Below are 23,047 nucleotides of genomic sequence, written 5' to 3'. Positions count from 1 at the left end.
CTAAATTCTTGAAAGATCTAATCACAAATAGAAAGAAAATGGAAGAACTCTCGGCTGTTACTATGAATGCTAATTGTTCTGCAGTGCTGTTGAATAAGATACCAGAAAAATTATCAGATCCAGGAAGTTTCACAATTCCATGTTTTCTGGGTAGTCTTAGTTCAATAGAAGCATTGGCAGACTTAGGTGCTAGTATAAATCTAATGCCGTATTCACTATACGCTAAACTAGACCTTGGAGAATTGAAACCAACACGAATAAGTATACAACTAGCCAATCGATCAGTAAAATATCCTAGAGGGATAATGGAAAACATGCTAGTTAAAGTTGGTACTTTAGTATTTCCAGTAGACTTTATTATTCTGGACATGGAAGAAGATTCTCGAGTTCCTCTGATATTAGGAAGACCATTCTTAAACACGGCTAAAGCAATAATAGACGTGTTTGGTAAGAAACTGACCGTAAGTATAGAGGACGAGAGTGTTACCTTTTCAGTTGATAGAGACATGCAACAACCGCAATCTGCAGATGATACATGTTATTATATTCAAACTATAGATTCACATGCAGATTTGTTAGAAGAATTTCCAGAGTTACAAGGAACAGGAGAATGTTCTTTAGGAGAAGGAACTGAACCAATTGATGAAGCTGAAATGTTAGCTACACTCATGGCTAATGGATATGAACCAACAACAGAAGAAATTCAAATGCTAAAAGAAGAAGATAGATATCGATGCAAATCATCGATAGAAGAACCACCGACATTAGAGTTAAAGCCACTTTCAAACCATTTGGAATACGCTTATTTACATGGTGAATCTGAATTACCTGTAATAATATCGTTTTCTCTTACTGAAAATGAAAAATCTCAACTCATTTCTGTGCTAAAAGCTCATAAACCAGCTGTTGAATGGAAGATTCATGACATTAAAGGCATAAGTCCTTCGTATTGCACACATAAAATCCTTATGGAAGAAGGTGATAAAACGTATGTGCAACGCCAACGAAGACTAAATCCTAATATGTAAGATGTTGTTAAGAAAGAAATTATTAAACTGCTAGATGCAGGTTTAATTTATCCAATCTCTGATAGTCCATGGGTAAGCCCAGTTCAATGCGTACCTGATGTGCGTAGAGGTGTATACGAAATAATATTAATTTTTACTAGGAAATACTATTAAATACGATACAATTTTACACAAGTTATTTATTTATTTATAAAGTGGATATACCTAAACCTTGCTACAACACTTATAGGCCTGTCAAATCAAGTCATGCGATCGCATGACTTCGAAGTTATAATTCCATGCGGTCAGATGGAGTCGGATACCAGGCCACTTGTTGGGCTGCTACAGTGTCGGGCCGAGTACTTTTATATTTTTTTTCTGTTTTAATATTTATATAAAATATTTATATAAATTAAATAAAAACTTATATTTTTACAAACTAAAAATAGAAATAGAAATATTTTATAATTTATATATTTTGAACAATTCTTAAAAATATATATATATTTTGTTTTTCTTTTTATATTTTTGTATTTTTAAAACGTATTTTTACAAAAGTAAATTAAATTTTTTTTTTATATATATAGCATTTTGCTTCCGGCGTTTAAGCTGTCCCCGGCAGCGGCGCCAAAAATACTTGATGTGCGTAGAGGTGTATACTAAATAGTTATATTTTTACTGCGAAATACTATTAAATACGATACAATTTTACACAAGTTATTTATTTATTTATAGAGTGGATATACCTAAACCTTGCTACAACACTTATAGGCACTGTACCTAATCGTACAGTAGTGTAGTTTTTAGTAAGTCCGGTTCGTTCCACAGGGATCTAGCCAAGTTTAACGCTATATTTTTAAAACTAAATTTGTAAATATATATATATATATATATATATATATATATATATATATATATATAAGAGTATTATTATTATAAAAGGGGGTTTTTACCGTTTAATGACCGGTTTGTTGATTTTAAAACTTTAATCGCAGTTAAAACCTAATGTAAAATATTAAAAATAAAAATAACTTAATTTAAAGCGTAAAGTAAATGACAATAATTAAAGTGCGATAAATTAAAATGCGATAAATAAAATGACAATAAATAAAATTGTGATAATTAAAGAGTACGATAATTAAAAGTGCAATTAAATAAAATGACAGTAAATAAAAGTGCGATGAAATATGAAATAAAGGAATTATGCTTATTTAAACTTCCGTAATCATGATGTTTGACGTGTTGATTTTAGTTTATTACCATGGGTTAATTGTCCTTTATCCTGGATTATGCAATATGTCCATCTGGTTTTTGTCCATAATAGTCCATCAGTCATAAATATAAAGTGTGAGTGTCCTCGTCAAATTATTCTTATATCCGAAGTCAAATATTCCAACTAAGTGGGGACTTAAACTATAATTACACCAATTTTCCTTGTATGTAATTCTCCCCTGTTTTAATAAGTCCATTAACTATTAATCCATTCCCGTGTCCGGTAAAATGAACGATTATTAGTACTTATAAATATCCCGCCCATCGTGTCCGATCGAGTGTATATGGTTATTTATAGGTACGTCCAATTGTAAATCTTTATATTAAATTAACGAACTATCATTCAATTAAACAAATATAAAGCCCATTAATAGCCCATAGTCTAATTTCTACAAGTGTCGTTCTTTTGTCCAAACCCCAATTATGGTACAAAGCCCAATTACCCCGTCTTTAATATTTTAGCCCAACATCACGATTACTTCGATTTAAATAAGCATAATAATAACTTAGCTACGAGACATTAATTTAAAAAGGTTGAACATAACTTACAATGATTAATAATAGCGTAGCGTTACACGGACAGAATTTCGACTTACACACTTTCAACATTCACAAAGATACCCTTATTATTATTAATCTTAAATTAAAATTAAAATTATATATGTATATATATATATATATATATATATATATATATATATATATATATATATATATATATATATATATATCGTAAGAGTGAGAGATAGATTAGAGAAAAGTGTGCAACATTTAACCAAAAACTGCGAAATTTATAGATGTGGCCAGCCTTTCACTGCCATGCGATCGCATAGAAATTGTGCCTTCTGGCCATGCGATCGCATGGCCACTTTTTACAGCTCAGGATCTTTTGTTTTTTATTTGCCGACGGTTTTATTAAATAATATAATATATATATAATTTTAAGAATTAATTATATATTATATTATATTCATGTGCATAGTTGACTTGTAATTTTTAGTCCGTTGCATCGAGCGTTGAGAGTTGACTCTGGTCCCGGTTCCGGATTTTTGAACGTCCTTTCGTACTATTTAATATCTTGTACTTTGCGTTTTGCAGCTCGTACTCTTGTAATTTTTAGACGTTTCTCATCAATAATTTTAACCACTTTGTTTGTACTTTTTACTTTTGAGCTTTTTGGTCGTTTGCATCTTCAATTCGTCGAATCTGTCTTTTGTCTTCACCTTTTATTATTTAAACGAATATCACTTGTAAATAGAACAATTGCAACTAAAAGCTTGTCTTTCTTGAGGGATAATGCTATGAAATATATGTTCGTTTTTACCATTATCACTCCCTGTGGAACGAACCGGACTTACTAAAAACTACAATACTCTACGATTATGTACACTACCTGTAAGTGTTGTAGCAAGGTTTAGGTATATCCATTCAATAAATAAATAAATAACTTGTGTAAATTGTATCGTATTTAATAGTATTTCGTAATAAAAATAATAGTATTTCGTATACCCTCTGCACACATCAAGCCACTACTTGTATGGTGTCAAGTGTACGATTTATTCGGATCATAAAAGTTTAAAACATCTCTTTGACCAACGAGATTTGAATTATCGTCAATGTAGATGGATGGATGTGGTGAAGGATGCGTTGAGTCGAAAGATTCAACATCCGGCAATACGAGTAGGATCGTTACGCATGATTATTACTAACGATTTTCTTGTAAAGCTTGGTGAGACTCAAATTGAAGCTTTTGTTAACAACAAGCATGAAGAACGAATCGTGGGGCAAACGGAGTTTATTACCTTGGTCCCGCATGGTTTGTTGTCCTTTCAAGGAAGAGTGTGGGTGCCTAGAATGGGAGATTATCGACAAGTACTACTTGATGAAGCACATAACTCAAAATATTCCATTCATCCGGGCGCGACAAAAATATATCTTGATTTGAAGAAAGAGTATTGGTGGTCGGGCATGAAACGTGATGTTGTAAAGTATATTGAACAATGTGTCACGTGTTTGCAAGTTAAGGCCGAGCACCAAAAGCCGTATGGTATGTTACAACTGTTAGAAATTCCAAAATGGAAATGGGAGCACATTACCATGAATTTCATTACCAAGTTACGAAAGACGGTGAGAACCCAATTTGATACGATTTGGGTGATAGTTGATCGATTGACGAAAAGTGCTTTGTTTCTTCCCATTCAGGAAACGATATCACTGGAGGCTTTGTCAAAGTTATTTATAAAGGAGGTGATATCGAGACACGAGGTTCCTATATCTATTGTTTCGGATCGGGATACTCGTTTCACATCTCGGTTTTGGGAAAAGTTTCATGAAGATATGGGTACACAATTGAGATTGAGCACGGCGTTCCACCCTCAAACGGATGGTCAAACTAAACGTATGAATCAAACATTGGAGGATATGTTACGGGCGTGTATTATCAATTTCGGTGGTAGTTTGGATGAGCACTTGCCTTTGGTGGAATTCTCGTACAATAATAGTTATCATACTAGTATCGGGATGCCACCTTATGAGATGCTTTATGGGCGAAGGTGTCGAACTCCAATTTGTTAGGGTGAAGTGGGACAAAGGGAAATTGGGAGTACCGATTTGGTTTTAGAGACGAATAGCAAGATTGAGACGATTCGGGCTCATTTGAAAGCGGCTCAAGATAGACAAAATTCGTATGCCGATAAACATAGGCGACCGATTAAGTTCCAAGAAGGAGACATGGTGATGCTTAAGGTTTCGCCATGGAAGGGTATTATTCGATTTTGAAAACGGGGAAAGGTAGCTCCTCAGTTTATTGGGCCATTTAAAATTTTAGCTCGGGTTGGTGAAGTTGCATATCGTTTGGAATTACCCGAAGAGATTGCGGGGATCCATAATATATTTCATGTTTCCCATCTCCGTAAGTGTCTTGCGGATGATTCATCATGGGTGTCATTAGAAGAGATTGAGCTAAACAACAAGTTGGAGTATGTTGAGGCACCGATTGCCATACATGATGAGAAAGTGAAAATGTTGAGAAATAAAGAGGTAAGAACTTTTAAAGTTCAATGGCGTCATAGTATAGGTTCCAAGTTTACGTGGGAATCCAAAGAGTTTGTTTTGGTGTATCTACCTGCTTGTCATGCGGCTTGGATTGCGAGGGCACAATCCGGTTCAAGTGGGGGAGAGTTGTAAGATCCCGTTTTTCCAGTTAAGTGGGACGTCGTCTAAAGTTATAGGATGTTGTCCAATTGTGAAGGACTGGATGCCGTCCAGTACTCTAGACGCCGTCCAGATGAACTGGCGGGCGAGCTGTTTTGTTTTAGATATTTTGAAGGGGCTTTTTGGTAATTTCACACATGAGACGAATTTAAGGCCCCAAGATCAGTTTGGTGGGTGACTTAACTCCATTTTAATCTACCATTACTCTTTCCACTTCAATTCTAGAGAGATAGGAAGTTTTAGTGTGAAAAAGCTCAATCTAAAGAGGAAGAAGCTAGTTTCGGATTTAAGCTCGAGTTGTAAAGTTGTTCATCTACTTCCTAGCTACGTTTTGATTGTGGTGGTAAGTCTTAACCTTGATTTACTTACTTTAATGTTTAAGGGTTAGGGTTTGGGTTAGTGATGAACTTAAAACCCATTTGCTTGTGATTTGGGGGTTTTTGGGTAAGATTGGGTCGTGAGGACTCAAAGATGACTAACCTAGGGTTTTGAAATGATAAAGGTGTTTAAGAGTCTTAATTGGGTAGTTAATTACTAGCACACCTAGATATTGAGTAAGTGGGTGTTATTTGGGTATGGTGGTGACCCAAATGGGTGTGTTAACCTTGAAATGGGTCAAAGGAGTCTTTGATGACCTAAGTTGTTTAATGGGTATATTAAAACCGAAATTGGCTAGTGTTAGGGTTTTGGGCGGAGTTGACCTAATATTGGAGTTAAGGGTGCAAATGGGTCACATTTGCACATGAGTCAAATGACACTAGGGTGGTGAGTGAGTTGGTTGACCAACTTGAATGTGTGATTTATTATATGCATAATGTAATAGGTGTGTTACATTGAAGGTTGCGAGCTTTGTTTATCATTCACCGAAGGCGTAAGGTGAGTGGAATAATTATGTATGTATGTATATAGTGTATTTATTTGTATGCAATGGTATGAACCACGGAGCCGGTAGTGCCATAGTATGTGAGAATGTGCTATAATGTGAACCACGGAGCCGGTAGCATCATGGTACGTGTGTTGTAGTGTGAACCACAGAGCCGGTAGCACTATAGCACGAGTCGTTAAAGTGTGAACCACGGAGCCGGTAGCACTATAAAATGAGGTGTGAACCACGGAGCCGGTAGCACCAAAGTGTGAACCACGGAGCCGGTAGCACTATAAAATGAGTATGACTTAAATGCGTAGTGACGTGAACCACGGAGCCGGTAGCGTCATAGCATTTCGTATGGTGTGAACCATGGAGCTGGTAGCACCATGACGCGAGTATGGTTAACCATATAGTTTGTGTGTGAGTTGTTGTATATATTATTTGGTGAATATGCTATTGGTTATGCTAGTTACGGAATTTGGAGGTGATTAGTTTATACTTGGAGTTTGTATGCTAAGTGTTATTGCTAGCGATTATACGATGTGTAAGTGTATGCAAGTAGGTATATTATATTTGTATGTGTATAATTGTTGCACTCACTAAACACTGCTTACCCTCGCGTTGTTTACCTTTTTAGGTTCGGGCTGGGATAAAGGCAAAGGTATCCATTTGGATTAGTAGTGGCTCTCGGGGGTTTAGCTTTTGGAAGTTTGACCAAGATGTGGGTAGTTTAACCCCAAACACCATGCTCTAGGTGTCGTTTGGAAATTAAACTCTTATAGTCGAAACTTGTATTTTTGAACGGAATTCGTAAAACGGCCGATGTGGGCCTGATGTTGTAAAACTCGATCGTATGATGGAAATCTCTTAGTTTTACTTATATTAACATGTTGTGAAAAGCGTTTCGTTTAAAAGTATCGGGAAGTGGGTTTTCCGCTCGCGTAAGTTGGACCACTTGATCATAATTCTGTAATTCATTTGGACGCTGTCCCAAATGGTTGGACGCTGTCCTGGCCTTCAGTATTGGATGCCGTCCAGACGTACAGTCTCACAAATTTTTTTTTAAAGCGTGTTTTTGGTTTAACGAGGGTTGGGTCGTTATAATCGTGTAAAGTGAATTAAACTTAAATCAATAGAGAAAAGTTATCCATCTAGAATCAATTCCCTCGGATCAGGATGGCTTGTTCAATTATAATTATGGTGACACTGTAATTATCTCTCGATTCTCATAGATTATCAATTAAATTCCTAGCTCAACTCTCGTTGATTCTAGTTTTCTAATCTAGTCACCAAGATAATAATCTATCTTTAATTGCTTTGGTGTCCCTACACAATTCCACAATTATCAAAGTCTATCATAGTTTAATTGCTAATTGTCTAATTATACTGGTGTCCCGCATATAATTATCCAAAGGCCTAAATTATTCACGTTCAATAACCTAGTAAAGATCACAACGTAATTCAACTCTCGTTAAATGGTTGATAATCTCCGCAACTTCAACTAGTTAGTTAACCTAGATAACATTCGTTCTTAGCTAAACAAAATCTAAGTAACAAGATTAATTATTCAAATCAAAAAGATAGCAATCATTCACCTCAGTTCAATCATCTGAGAAGATACAATATTTTTAGCTACTCATATTAAAGCAAGAAATAATGAAAGATAAAAGATAAAGAATTGAAGACATTAAATTGAATGAATATTAAAGTTATTACAAGATTAAAATTAACCAAGATTGATGAAATAGCATAAATCCAATGAAAAGTATGTAGAAAACAAAAGAAATTCGTAACTAAACTTGCTGGTAGCCTTAAAATCGTAACTGGAACTGAATACCCTAACTTGGGGATAAAAACAACTATTTATAGATAAACAAAAACTGAAGTCAGCTAGACAACCTCGCGACCGCGATTATTCGAAAACCTCGCGATCGTAATGAAGGCGACCGCGAAATTACATATTCCAAACTTGAACTTCTGTCAATATCTCGCGAGCGTAATCCAGTTTTTCGCGAGCACCACCATAATATCGCGACCACGAGGAGAAGTATAGCGACCGTGAAATGCTGTAAATCTGCCGTATTTTCTTTTTCAAACTCTAGACTTGAGTACTTTTATTCTTCTTTCAATTTTTACTTGAAAACACTGAAATTATTAGCCAAATTTACTTCAAAGCATCACCATCCTACAATTCATACTTATTAATGTCAAAACTCAAACTTTAACGAAAATCTTCATAATTCTTCAACTTATAACCGAAAGCCAATAAAAAGGAACCGATATTGCGAGAAAAATTATGTATAAATGAAGCAATATCAACATCCAAGCTAAATGCTTCGAATAGATCAAATGTTGTGGAAAAAACTTCAAACTAAAGTGGCTAGATTGGGTGGAAAACCCAAACGTATTCGATGTTAATCCAAACCCGTAAGAGGGAATTGGCTAAGTAGGAGGTTTTTTACTCCTTTTCCTAGCTCACCTACTTGGCATGTGATAAAATGGGGTAGCTCGAATTACTTTGTAGCTGAATTGCCAGCACTGTAAATCGTTACTACCTCAGATTGTATTGTCAAGTCACGTCCCACCCTTGGTAGATTGGTCAAGGTTTAAGGATGTTTCCTGCTCGTGATATTTTAATAGCTTAGTATATCCCCTCGAGTTTGTGTTTGTATAGCCTAGTTTACTCCCGAGTTTGTATGTGTATAGTGGATAGTGTCGAGTCTGTTGATTGGACCATTTGCTACCCCTGATGTATTTATTGCTTTAAATAATATTTGATCTTTAAAAAAATACATCATATAATGTAATTTAATAAATTTATACACAAAAACGTGTAATTTAAATGGTTTGGTAAAATTTTTAATAACATTTTATAGTTTATAGTGTATTTGTATAAAGATATAAAAAGTATATATATATATATATATATATATATATATATATATATATATATATATATATATATATATATATATATATATATATATATATATATATATATATATATATATATATATATATATATATATATATATATATATATATATGTATGTATTTCAGGTGATGAATTGATATATCTGTGGATGATAAATTGTATCAATATCTGATCGACTAATTTTTCACGTCAGACATATCTATATACATATCCGCATGTCATTCATTTTAAACATTCATATCTATTTTAATGGATCAGATCGAATAGATATTCGATGAATAAAACATCTGTTATCATCACTAATCTCATTGTCATCCATAATTTCTTCTGTACATAAATACATCGACAATGAAGAGTTTGATTCTTACCTCTCTTGATAAACAAAGAATCAATAACACGAATAATCATTATAAAATGTAAAAAAAAAAATTATGAAACTTTTATCCTCAATTGTACGTACTTTTTCACAAGTAATATAGACGAGTAGTTTGAAAATGTTCTATAACAAAATTGTTAATATTACAAATCACACAACCGATGTAATTCGAAAAAGGAGCTACCATGTGTAAATTATTTAACAATTTATTTATCACATGTTCTAAAAATATAGTTCGATGTTACATCTTAGATTAATAAGTTTATGACAAGATTGCATGGGGGGTCCCTGTGGTTTGTTCGAAATAACAAGCGGAGTCTAAAAGAATTTTTCACCTTGGGGGGTCACTGTGGTTTGCAATAGTTTCACGGGGGGTCCAATTGCCTAACACCGTTATCTTTTTCTGTTAACTTTCATCATGTGCATAGCATGTGAGAGTATAAACATCATAGTTGTTCACCTTGTCCTATTAAATCTCTCTTTCTTCACTTTTTAATTAAATAATTTAATTTTTCTTTTCTTTTCTTTTTTCTTTCTCTTCAAATCACCCACTCCTGCACATATCTTCAAATCACCCACTCCTGCACATAAACCCTAACTAAATCAACCAGTATCATTTTCTAACGCATCTTCAAATTAAAACCATACCAACCAAATTATTTTATTTTTCTTTCCAATGATAAGATCGTCTAACAGTTAAAAGTTCCATATCATTTTCTATTTCTTTTCATTTTCTTGTTAAGAATCCTTCATTCTGGTCCCATTTTACTTTACATCCTCTAAAAGTAATTTCATTAAATCAACTAGAAACAAACAGGGGACCAAATAAACGAAATTAAACAGCTACACTGTCATCTTCGTCGGAGATGGTGATTCGTGACTTCGTTTGACTTTTTTTATGGATCTGAAACAGAATCAACCCGATTAGGAGGTTCGACGGAGGTTGAAAGTGACGACGGTGGAGCAAGGTGAGAAGCACAGCTACGGAGCAAGATGCGACGTCGGAGTTTATGAGGCGACGGAGTAAGGTGATTTCAAGCACGTAACTTGCGATGTTTGTCAAGTTTATATTTTGCTTCAACTGAATTATGGTCTTATATTTTGCTTCAATTGGGGTTTTCTGGTTTTAATGACATGTATATGTATATCAATTATAACTTGAACTGGGTTTTATATCTTGATTCAATTGGGGTTTGCTTCAATTAGGTTTTATATTTTGTGTTGTGGGTCAGTAACATTTTTTTCAAACATGAATCGATAATGATAACGGTTAATTGATTTGGATTTGGATTTAGATTTGACTGTGTTTTGAGGTTACTTGATTCAATAAAATTAGGGTTTATTATTTCATGATAGAAGAAGATGAGGATGAATAAAGAGTGGGTGGGTCAGAAGACAAGAGGAATAAAATCGACAATAATACCCTCATGTGCAGGTCATGTAAGTCCCCAAAACGTTAAAATTTAAAAGACGTTAGGCAATTGGACCCCCCGTGAAACATCTGCAAACCATAATGACCCCCCAAGGTGAAAAAATTCTTTTGGACTCCGCTTGTTGCATCGAACAAACCACAGGGATGTAGAGACCTGTCCTAATCCATCCGGACGAAGTCCATATCGATTATAAACGATTTACAACAGTTGATTACATCGCGAGGTACTTGACCTCTATATGATACATTTTACAGACATTGCAATCGTTTTTGAAAAGACAATCTTTCATTACATCGAAAGTTGACGGCATGCATACCATTTCATAATATATCCAACTATAATTGACTTAATAATAATCTTAATGAACTCAACGACTCGAATACAACGTCTTTTGAAATATGTCATGAATGACTCCAAGTAATATCTCTAAAATGAGCAAATGCACAGCGGAAGATTTCTTTCATACCTGAGAATAAACATGCTTTAATGTGTCAACCAAAAGGTTGGTGAGTTCATTAGTTTATCATAAATAATTATTTCATAATTTTAATAGACCATAAGATTTCTTTTTCAGTTCTCATAAATATACGTCCCATGCATAGAGACAAAAATAATCATTCATATAGATTGAACACCTGGTAACCGACATTAACAAGATGCATATAAGAATATCCCCTATCATTCCGGGAAATCTTTTGGACATGATAAAAACAACATCGAAGTACTAAAGCATCTGGTACTTTGGATGGGTTCGTTAGGCCCAATAGATCTATCTTTAGGATTCACGTGAATTAGGCGTGCAATAATTCTCAAAATTAGTGATGTTCCCTAATTCTTAGGCTACCAAGCTAAAAGGGGCATATTCGACTTCGATCATTCAACCATATAATGTAGTTTCGATTACTTGTGTCTATTTCGTAAAACATTTTAAAAACAGCGCATGTATTCTCAGTCCCAAAAATATATATTGCAAAAGCATTTAAAAAGGGAGTAATGAAACTCACAATACTGTATTTTGTAGTAAAAATACATATGACGACATTGAACAATGCAGGGTTGGCCTTCGATTCACGAACCTATATCATTCATTTATATATTAAAACGTATACTGGAAATCACATAATTTCATTTGTTAATATATGTTATTTATGTAAGTGTAGTTATATAAAATTTATACTAAATTTCATCTAAAATCATATATTTATATTATATCTTAAATTATGTGTTATATATGTTTATTTTGTATATATATCAAAAATGATTGTTATAGTTATATTAGTATCTATATATATTTAGTATTATATTAAAAATACCTAATTTGTTATATGTAACCATATATAATGATAATATGTTTTTCATATAGTTATATGGATTATCAATATAATTATAATATATATATATATATATATATATATATATATATATATATATATATATATATATATATATATATATATATATATATATATATATATATATATATATATATATATATATATATATAAATAAGGGTGTTTTTATGTACAAAATATTTATTTGTTAAAAAATGATAGTTTTGATATTATTGTTTTACTAGTGATAATAATAATAACTTTATTAATAATGATAATATTAATAATAATAATGATATTGTTAATAATGATACTTAAGTTAGTAATAATCATAATAATCTTAATAAACATAACAATGATATTAATACTAGTATTAATGAAAATAATAATGTTAATTCCAATACTAATGTTAGTAATAATAATAACAATAATTTTATCGATCATTTTAATACTAATGATAATAATTTTAATAGTAATAATAATAATAGTTATATTACTAATAATAACATTATTGATAATTATAATAATGATGATCTTAATAATAATATTATCTAATACTTAATAATTCTAATAATAATAATAATACTAATAATAATAACAATAACAATAATAATTTATAATAACAATGATAATAATAATAATAATAACAATAATAATAATAATAATAATAATAATAATAATAATAATAATAATAATAACAATAATAATAACAATAATAATGATAATAATAATAATAATAATGAGTTTTAATATGTAAAACTACCTTAGGAGTTCATTTTAAAAAGAAATTCAACAAGTAGGAATCGAACCCGAGACCTCTTGAAACCCGACACCAACACTTGACCATCCAGCCGAACCTATCTTTCTATTATATTATCGGATTTAATTTCATTTAATATGTTTTCTGTTTTCCTCCATCTTCCTCATCAATTCAATTTGAACAATTTGAACAGGGATCAAACAAAACCACCAACGAGTCACTCAATTAGTTTTAGGCTTATCAAACAACACAAAATCGACCTCTATTGTTTTTGAACTAATTAAAACAGAAAACTTTAAGTATCTGCTGTTTGAATAACACGAAGAACACCCAAACCTTGATTATGAATTTTAGACATTTTTTGACAAAAGTTATAATATGAAATCTGTTCTAAATTCCCTCTATAAACTTTCTGTAACATCAATTTAATCCAAAACATCACGACAAGTTCGAATTTCTTGTTGAATAGATATGTTGACTTTTTAGAATTTATCTTTGACTCAAAAATTTGTACACGATAGATAAAATTGATACCTGAGCTTTTCCAGATAGATTAAGTGAAGGATTTCAAACAAGTTTGCATTATTACATTTTGAAATTTCATTTGAAATCGTGAGTTGGCTAAAAAGTTGAATATACAGAGTATTTTGACTAATATCTTTAAAATTGCAGTGAATTTTCTAGGTTTAATCTCGAATTGCGTTACCAGGAGGTTATAAAGAGAGAAAGTGATGTTATTACATCCAAAATGAGTCGATTAATATTTGGTTTGTAGCTTGATTCTCTCGACATAATATATTGTGTCAGAAGGAAAAAAAATAAAAAAATAGAAATTGAATACGATCGTTTACCAATTTGTACTACTGAAAATGATATGGAACAGATTTGAGAATAGAAACAAAATTTTAAAAAGCTGGATTGTGAAATCAACAGCAATCGTACGAGTCCCATAATTTTATATAATTAAATTAATAATAATATATTAATAATAATAATAATAATATTAATAATAAATAATAATGATACTAAAATCATAAAACTAATAATAATAATATGATTAATGATAATATTGATAAATTGTATTATTTTCTAATAACAATAATACTAACTATAATAATAATAACGATTTTTCTTAACATAACAATAATAATATTAATATAACAAATTACATGTTTCTTTTTCCATATTTATACAATATAATAATATTAAACATACCAATAATAATATTAAAATTTATATTATTAATAATAATAAGAGTAATAATAATAATTCATATTAAATTTTAATGAAGTTAATAATGGTAATATTAATGATAATTATAATAATAATAAGGATTTCTGATAATAATAATAATAATAATAATAATAATAATAATAATAATAATAATAATCGTAGTAATAACTAAGATTATAATTTTTACTACTAACTATGATAATAATGATATTAATAATAATAATAATAATATTAGTAATTATAACACCTTACATGTATTAACTTTCATATCTATATATATATTGAAAATAATAATTTAACAATTAGTGATATTAATATTAATGTTAATAATAATCATGGAAGTAATAATAGCATTAGTATAATAATTATATTTTAAACTTGTAATTAACTTGATGTAATATTTAATAGGTATGTAATATATATATATATATATATATATATATATATATATATATATATATATATATATATATATATATATATATATATATATACTATATATATATACCATTACTTATATAAGTTTTATATATATTCATAGCAACTTACTTATTCTGTTCATTAGTTTACACTTTTAATTTCAATTGATTAAATTGTATTTTTATTATTTCAAATTATTATATATATACTTTTGTTTATATTATATATATATATATATATATATATATATATATATATATATATATATATATACACTTATATATATACACACTTATCTAGGTATCTGTATACATTTATTTGTAACTACTTGTTCGTGAATCGTCAGTAATGGTCGAAGGTCAATTGAATATACGATAACAGTTCAAAAATTTTGAGATTCAACTTTACAGACTTTGGTTATCTTGTCGAGATCACATAAGTTTAAGTTTAAATTTGGTCGGAAATTTCCGGGTCGTCACAGTACCTACCCGTTAAAGAAATTTCGTCCCAAAATTTGAGTGAGATGGTCATGGCTAACAATAAAAATGTTTTCATGACGAATATGAGTTGATAAATAGAGTTTCATCATCATTGAGTAATATGGATAAAATAATTTGACTATTCGAAGAGTACGAGTGAAGTTATCACAAAATAGTGAAATGAGAAAGACATGTTTCATCATAACTTTTGACTAGTCATGGTTGAATTCCGGAATTCAAGGGATTTAAAGAAAATCTTCAAAATCTAAAAGATTTAATTCTTCGACGAGTAATAAAATTAAGATCTCTATAATTAAATACGGTGATCTGCTTTTGATTACTCTGTCTGATATTTCCATTATAAATTTATCTTTTCCTTTCCATTAGTTTTCACCACTTCTATACCTTCTTTCTCAGTTCATATATCCAAAAGATTATAATAATGCTTAATCCGGTTCTAATCCTTGTTCTTATTCTGACTACCGCAATGATCGTTCTTCTTTTCCAACTCCCACCGGAGGAATCTGTTTTTTTCTACTTTGCCCTTGGGGTTAGAGTGTTTTTAATTCTCCCGTGTCTTTATGTTGCGATAAACATTGATATACACGGTTTGTAATTTATGTGTTGTTATCAGGCTTTATACTCTCCCTTATATTTCAGAGCTCTTTGCCTTTTTATTCTCCTCTCGACCGTAAGTCAAGCGAATAATGGTCCAGAATTTGTAGATATGAAATTCGGAATGAACATGGTAAATGTTCTAAGAAGGAATTTGTAATGGTACGATCTTGATTTGTCAAATTACCAGAATACCTCGGAAAAGACCGAATCATCAAGAAAATAGTTTCTTGATATTCTTAGAGGTTAAATAGAATACAAGAGTCGTGTAATATGACACATGATGACGTTATGATCTGTGAATCATCACGTTCCATTTAGAAACTCAGCATGACTTACTGTAATATAATCACGTTGATCAAGTGTCATTATATTATACTAACTCATGCATCAATTTCCAACACTACTTCAAAATCATTCATAATTCAAACTTGAATTTTAAAGAAATTTAGAAACTAAAGTAGTTTCCTTTACGATGTAATATAGATAGCACAAAGAGATAAATAATTTTGGACGAGAATATTTATGAAAATATCTTCAAAAATATCGAAGATATTTATGATGATATTTTGGAATTTCTAAGTTCGATGGTTGCTGAAGAAAGATTATCCGCAAGATTTTAACATGACTTCGGAGTAAGATATTCTCTAAAGATTTCAACGGATCCAGAATTATCTGGATTCTTTGAATATAGGGTATGGTCCTTGTATTTGTCCTTGGTCTCCTTCGTGGTTAGCTCAATTCGTTTTCCAGTTCCAACTTTTCTGAGCTTTTCAAACATACTATTCTTTATCCTCAAACTTCTGATGGTTAAGGTCGTTTACGGTTGTCTACGGTTTCTGCTGCTTCATTCAGCTTTTTCAACATTCAGAGTATTGATTTGTAGACTGAGTGCTTTTCAAAATTTCAGAATGAAAGATCATAATTCTAAGAGATAAATGTTATACATATAATTGTTGACGTAGATATGCTGTGAGTTTTCAAAATACTGGTTGCCGATTCTCGGTAATTGATATGGCTATTCTCGTTACAAGATGCGAATGAGTATATGATAGGGTTTCAATGAATAAATATAATGATTTATCAGAGAGATTTAAGCCAAGAAGCAACGAGGTTACTGGTACGTCTGCTGGTAATATGGTGGAATATAAAAGGTTCCCTGGCAACAATAAAATAGCACGCATATATATCAAGGTTATAATAAGGTTGTTTCGAACGAAAAGTCAAAGTTGACTTGCTGGAGCTGTGACAAAATTTGCTACTTTGAAAAGAAATTGCAAAGTTGTTTCCGGTAATAACAACGCTAGAGGAATTAGCACAGCTACGCGTTAAACGTTTGCTCAGTTTCCGAGAGTTTTTCAGGTGCTTAACTATATGCTTAAATCTTTTCTCCCGTAGATGAAGTGCGGTTGGTTCATTCTCTCGTTTGAGGTGTTTTCAAGAATCATGAAAGGTTTGAACGCAGATTGTAATTGTCAAGATACAAATGAGGTTTAAGATGAAATCAAGTGGCAAACTTGAAGAATTATTTAGTTTCATATGTTATAATCAGTATTTTAATTCATTTTAATTGTCCAATATCATTAGTCCACAGTCGATAGTCCACGGTTAACAGTCCAATAATTCATATATAATTCAATATATAATATTTGAAATAATTAATACGTATCGTGACCCGTGTACATGTCTCAGACTCGATCACAACTCAAACTATATATATTATTGTAGAATCGACCTCAACCCTGTATATCTAACTCCAGCATTACTGCATATAGAGTGTCTATGGTTATTCCAAATAATATATATAGATGAGTCGATATGATATGTCAAAACCTTGTATACATGTCCCGATATTTAAAGTACGTAAAATAAATAACAGAAATTAAATGACGATAAATTAAATTGCGAGAATTAAAATTGCGATAAATAAAATGCGATAAATAAATTGCGATAAATAAAAGGTAATACGGAATTAACAGTTAGCTAGGAACAGTTAGCGTGGATTCTTAACAAAATTTCTCATAGTTAATTTGTTTGTTTCTAACAAATTTTATTTTGTCCAATGTTTTCTTCATTATGCCACTTGTTGGATTATGGTAAATCAAAATCCAAATATGAAATTGAGTAAAAATGGTTATTCTGTGGCGAACAGATACGTATATCGGTGGTTGTAAGTAGGATAGTGAATGACTGTTGTATCAGATTGGAAGAATGTACAGTGTAACTTATTAATGTGAAATCTAAATATTCCTCAGGTATTACCTACCCGTTAAAATATTTTCACCATTAACAGTTTGTACAAAAGAATTTTTAATTACAATCTTTATGAAAACATATATACATATATATTTTCTTCAGATGTAATCATGGATTTAATGAGTTAATATAATATTAATCTCATTTGCTTTACCGTTAGAACAAGAATATATATAATCTCTAAAACATTAGAGAATACATAATCGCTATGTCGAACGAAGATAATTGATGTAGAACGATTCGTAGAACGATGATTATACTCGAGGTACAGAATGAGATGTTGAGGCATGGATTGTTGATGATACTGGTGCTGTTGCTGATGGTACTGTTGGTACCGGTGATGTTGCTGAAGCTGGTAAATTTTGCACCATATTCTCCAAATTTATTTCTCGAGCGCGAAGTTCGTTGACTTCTTCTATTATTCTGGGATGATTGTCAGTCAGACGAGTGGATGAATAAGGTTTTGAATTTGAGATAGTATATAATCGTGGCGAGATATTCGGGAAATGAGTGTGAATATGGTGTTTCGAATGAGTTCGCCGGTAAGTGCTTCAGGTTCTTCGCCAAGAGTGCAAGTTGGTGGGTGGAAAGGATCGCCTTCTTCTCGTCTCCATCGGTTAAGTCAACTACGAACCCATCAGATGAATTGGGGATGGATGATTGGTTGATTCATTCTGGTGACACTGCTTTCGGAGCTTAGGTGAAACTCCATATCGGAATAGCTATCGGAATAACTACCGGAATAGCTATCGAAATCTGAAGGACTCGAACTGGTTGAGGGATTCATCTCGTACGATCAGATGAAGGATTTTTGATAAAAAATAGAATAGGATGTAAATTAGTACCCTGCAATACATATTTACATATGCATATATAATACTAAAATCTCATAAGTTATGGAGGAATCTACGGAAAATGTCAGGCAACGTTTATAGTAACATATACGCTAAGATATGAATTAGCAGATATGCTAAGATATGAATTTTGTCTATACACTAATCATGCAATCAATGCAATAAGATGTGTCTAGACTAAGGATGATAAGCAAGTAATTTTCGACATGAAATGATAAGCAAAACTTTTGACATGCAGACACGGTCGAAGTCCAGACTCACTAATGCATCTAAACAACTATCAGTTAGACACACTAATGCAAGACCTGGTTCGCTAAGACCACTGCTCTGATACCAACTGTAGAGACCCATCCTAATACATCCGGACGAAGTCCATATCAATTATAAACGATTTACAACAGTTGATTACATCGCGAGGCACTTGACCTCTATATGATACATTTTACAAACATTGCATTCGTTTTTGAAAAGACAATCTTTCATTACATCGAAAGTTGACGGCATGCATACCATTTCATAATATATCCAACTATAATTGACTTAATAATAATCTTGATGAACTCAAAGACTAGAATGCAACGTCTTTTGAAATATGTCATGAATGACTCCAAGTAATATCTCTAAAATGAGCAAATGCACAGCGGAAGATTTCTTTCATACCTGAAAATAAACATGCTTTAAAGTGTCAACCAAAAGGTTGGTGAGTTCATTAGTTTATCATAAATAGTCATTTCATAATTTTAATAGACCACAAGATTTCTTTTTCAGTTCTCATAAATATACGTCCCATGCATAGAGACAAAAATAATCATTCGTATGGATTGAACACCTGGTAACCGACATTAACAAGATGCATATAAGAATATCCCCTATCATTCCGAGAAATCCTTCGGACATGATAAAAATAACATCGAAGTACTAAAGCATCCGGTACTTTGGATGGGGTTCGTTAGGCCCAATAGATCTATCTTTATGATTCGCGTCAATTAGGCGTGCACTAATTCTCAAATTTAGTGATGTTCCCTAATTCTTAGGCTACCAAGCTAAAAGGGGCATATTCGGCTTCGATCATTCAACCATATAATGTAGTTTTGATTACTTGTGTCTATTTCGTAAAACATTTATAAAAACAGCGCATGTATTCTCAGTCCCAAAAATATATATTGCAAAAGCATTTAAAAAGGGAGTAATGAAACTCACAATACTGTATTATGTAGTAAAAATACATATGATGACATTGAACAATGCAGGGTTGGCCTTCGATTCACGAACCTATATCATTCATTTATATATTAAAACGTATACTGGAAATCACATAATTTCAGTTGTCAATATATGTTATTTATGTAAGTGTAGTTATATAAAATTTATACTAAATTTCATCTAAAATCATATATTTATATTATAACTTAAATTATGTGTTATATATGTTTATTTTGTATATATATCAAAAATGATTATTATAGTTATATTAGTATCTATATATATTTAGTATTATATTAAAAATACCTAATTTGTTATATGTAACCATATATAATGATAATATGTTTTTCATATAGTTATATGGATTATCAATATAATTATAATATATATATATAAAATAAGGGTGTTTTTATGTACAAAATATTTATTTTTTAAAAAATGATAGTTTTGATATTATTGTTTTACTAGTGATAATAATAATAACTTTATTAATAATGATAATATTAATAATAATAGTGATATTGTTAATAATGATACTTATGTTAGTAATAATCATAATAATCTTAATAAACATAACAATGATATTAATACTAGTATTAATGAAAATAATAATGTTAATTCCAATACTAATGTTAGTAATAATAATAACAATAATTTTATCGATCATTTTAATACTAATGATAATAATTTTAATAGTAATAATAATAATAGTTATATTACTAATAATAACATTATTGATAATTATAATAATGATGATCTTAATAATAATATTATCTAATACTTAATAATTCTAATAATAATAATAATACTAATAATAATAACAATAACAATAAAAATTTATAATAACAATGATAATAATAATAATAATAAAACAATAATAATAATAATAATAATAATAATAATAATAATAATAATAACAATAACAATAATAATGATAATAATAATGAGTTTTAATATGTAAAACTACCTTAGGAGTTCATTTTAAAAAGAAATGCACCAAGTAGGAATCGAACCCGGGACTTCTCGAAACCCGACACCAACACTTAACCATCCAGCCGAACTTATCTTTCTATTATATTACCGGATTTAATTTCATTTAATATGTTTTCTGTTTTCCCCCATCTTCCTTATCAATTCAATTTGAACAATTTGAACAGGGATCAAACAAAACCACCAACGAGTCACTCAATTAGTTTTAGGCTTATCAAACAACATAAAATCGACCTCTATTGTTTTTGAACTAATTAAAACAGAAAACTTTAAGTATCTGCAGTTTGAATAACACGAAGAACACCCAAACCTTGATTATAAATTTTAGATGTTTTTTTGACAAAAGTTATAATATGAAATCTGTTCTAAATTCCTTCTATAAACTTTCTGTAACATTAATTTAATCCAAAACATCACGACAAGTTCGAATTTCTTGTTGAACAGATATGTTAACTTTTTAGAATTTATCTTTGACTCGAAAATTTGTACACGATAGATAAAATTGATACCTGAGCTTTTCCAGATTGATTAAGTGAAGGATTTCAAACAAGTTTGCATTATTACATTTTGAAATTTCATTTGAAATCGTGAGTTGGCTAAAAAGTTGAATATACAGAGTATTTTGACTAATATCTTTAAAATTGCAGTGAATTTTCTAGGTTTAAACTCAAATTGCGTTACCAGGAGGTTATAAAGAGAGAAAGTGATGTTATTACATCCAAAATGAGTCGATTAATATTTGGTTTGTAGCTTGATTCTCTCGACAGAATATATTGTGTCAGAAGGAAAAAAATAAAAAAAATAGAAATTGAATATGATCGTTTACCAATTTGTACTACTGAAAATGATATGGAACAGATTTGAGAATAGAAACAAAATTTTAAAAAGATGGATTGTGAAATCAACAGCAATCGTAGGAGTCCCATAGTTTTATATAATTAAATTAATATTAATATATTAATAATAATAATAATAATAATAATAATAAATAATAATGATACTAAAATCATAAAACTAATAATAATAATATGATTAATGATAATATTGATAAATTGTATTATTTTCTTATAACAATAATAATAACTATAATAATAATAACAATTTTTCTTAACATAACAATAATAATATTAATATAACAAATTACATGTTTCTTTTTCCATATTTATACAATATAATAATATTAAACATACCAATAATAATATTAAAATTTATATTATTAATAATAAGAGTAATAATAATAATAATTCATATTAAATCTTAATGAAGTTAATAATGGTAATATTAATGATAATTATAATAATAATAAGGATTTATGATGATAATGATGATAATAATAATAATAATAATAATAATAATAATAATAATAATAATCGTAGTAATAACTGAGATTATAATTTTTACTACTAATTATGATAATAATGATATTAATAATGATAATAATAATATTAGTAATTATAACACCTTACATGTATTAACTTTCATATCTATATATATATTGAAAATAATAATTTAACAATTAGTGATATTAATATTAATGTTAATAATAATCATGGAAGTAATAATAGCATTAGTATAATAATTATATTTTAAACTTATAATTAACTTGATGTAATATTTAATAGGTATGTAATAAATATATTACATAATATCTTTTATCAAATATTGAATATTTATAATATAAATTATATATATATATATATATATATATATATATATATATATATATATATATATATTACTATATATATACCATTACTTATATAAGTTTTATATATATTCATTGCAACTTACTTATTCTGTTC

This window comes from Rutidosis leptorrhynchoides, chromosome 1, assembly GCF_046630445.1.
Source record: "Rutidosis leptorrhynchoides isolate AG116_Rl617_1_P2 chromosome 1, CSIRO_AGI_Rlap_v1, whole genome shotgun sequence".
Lineage (NCBI taxonomy): Eukaryota > Viridiplantae > Streptophyta > Magnoliopsida > Asterales > Asteraceae > Rutidosis > Rutidosis leptorrhynchoides.
The sequence above is the reverse complement of the archived record's forward strand: the minus strand, read 5'-3'. Positions refer to the sequence as shown.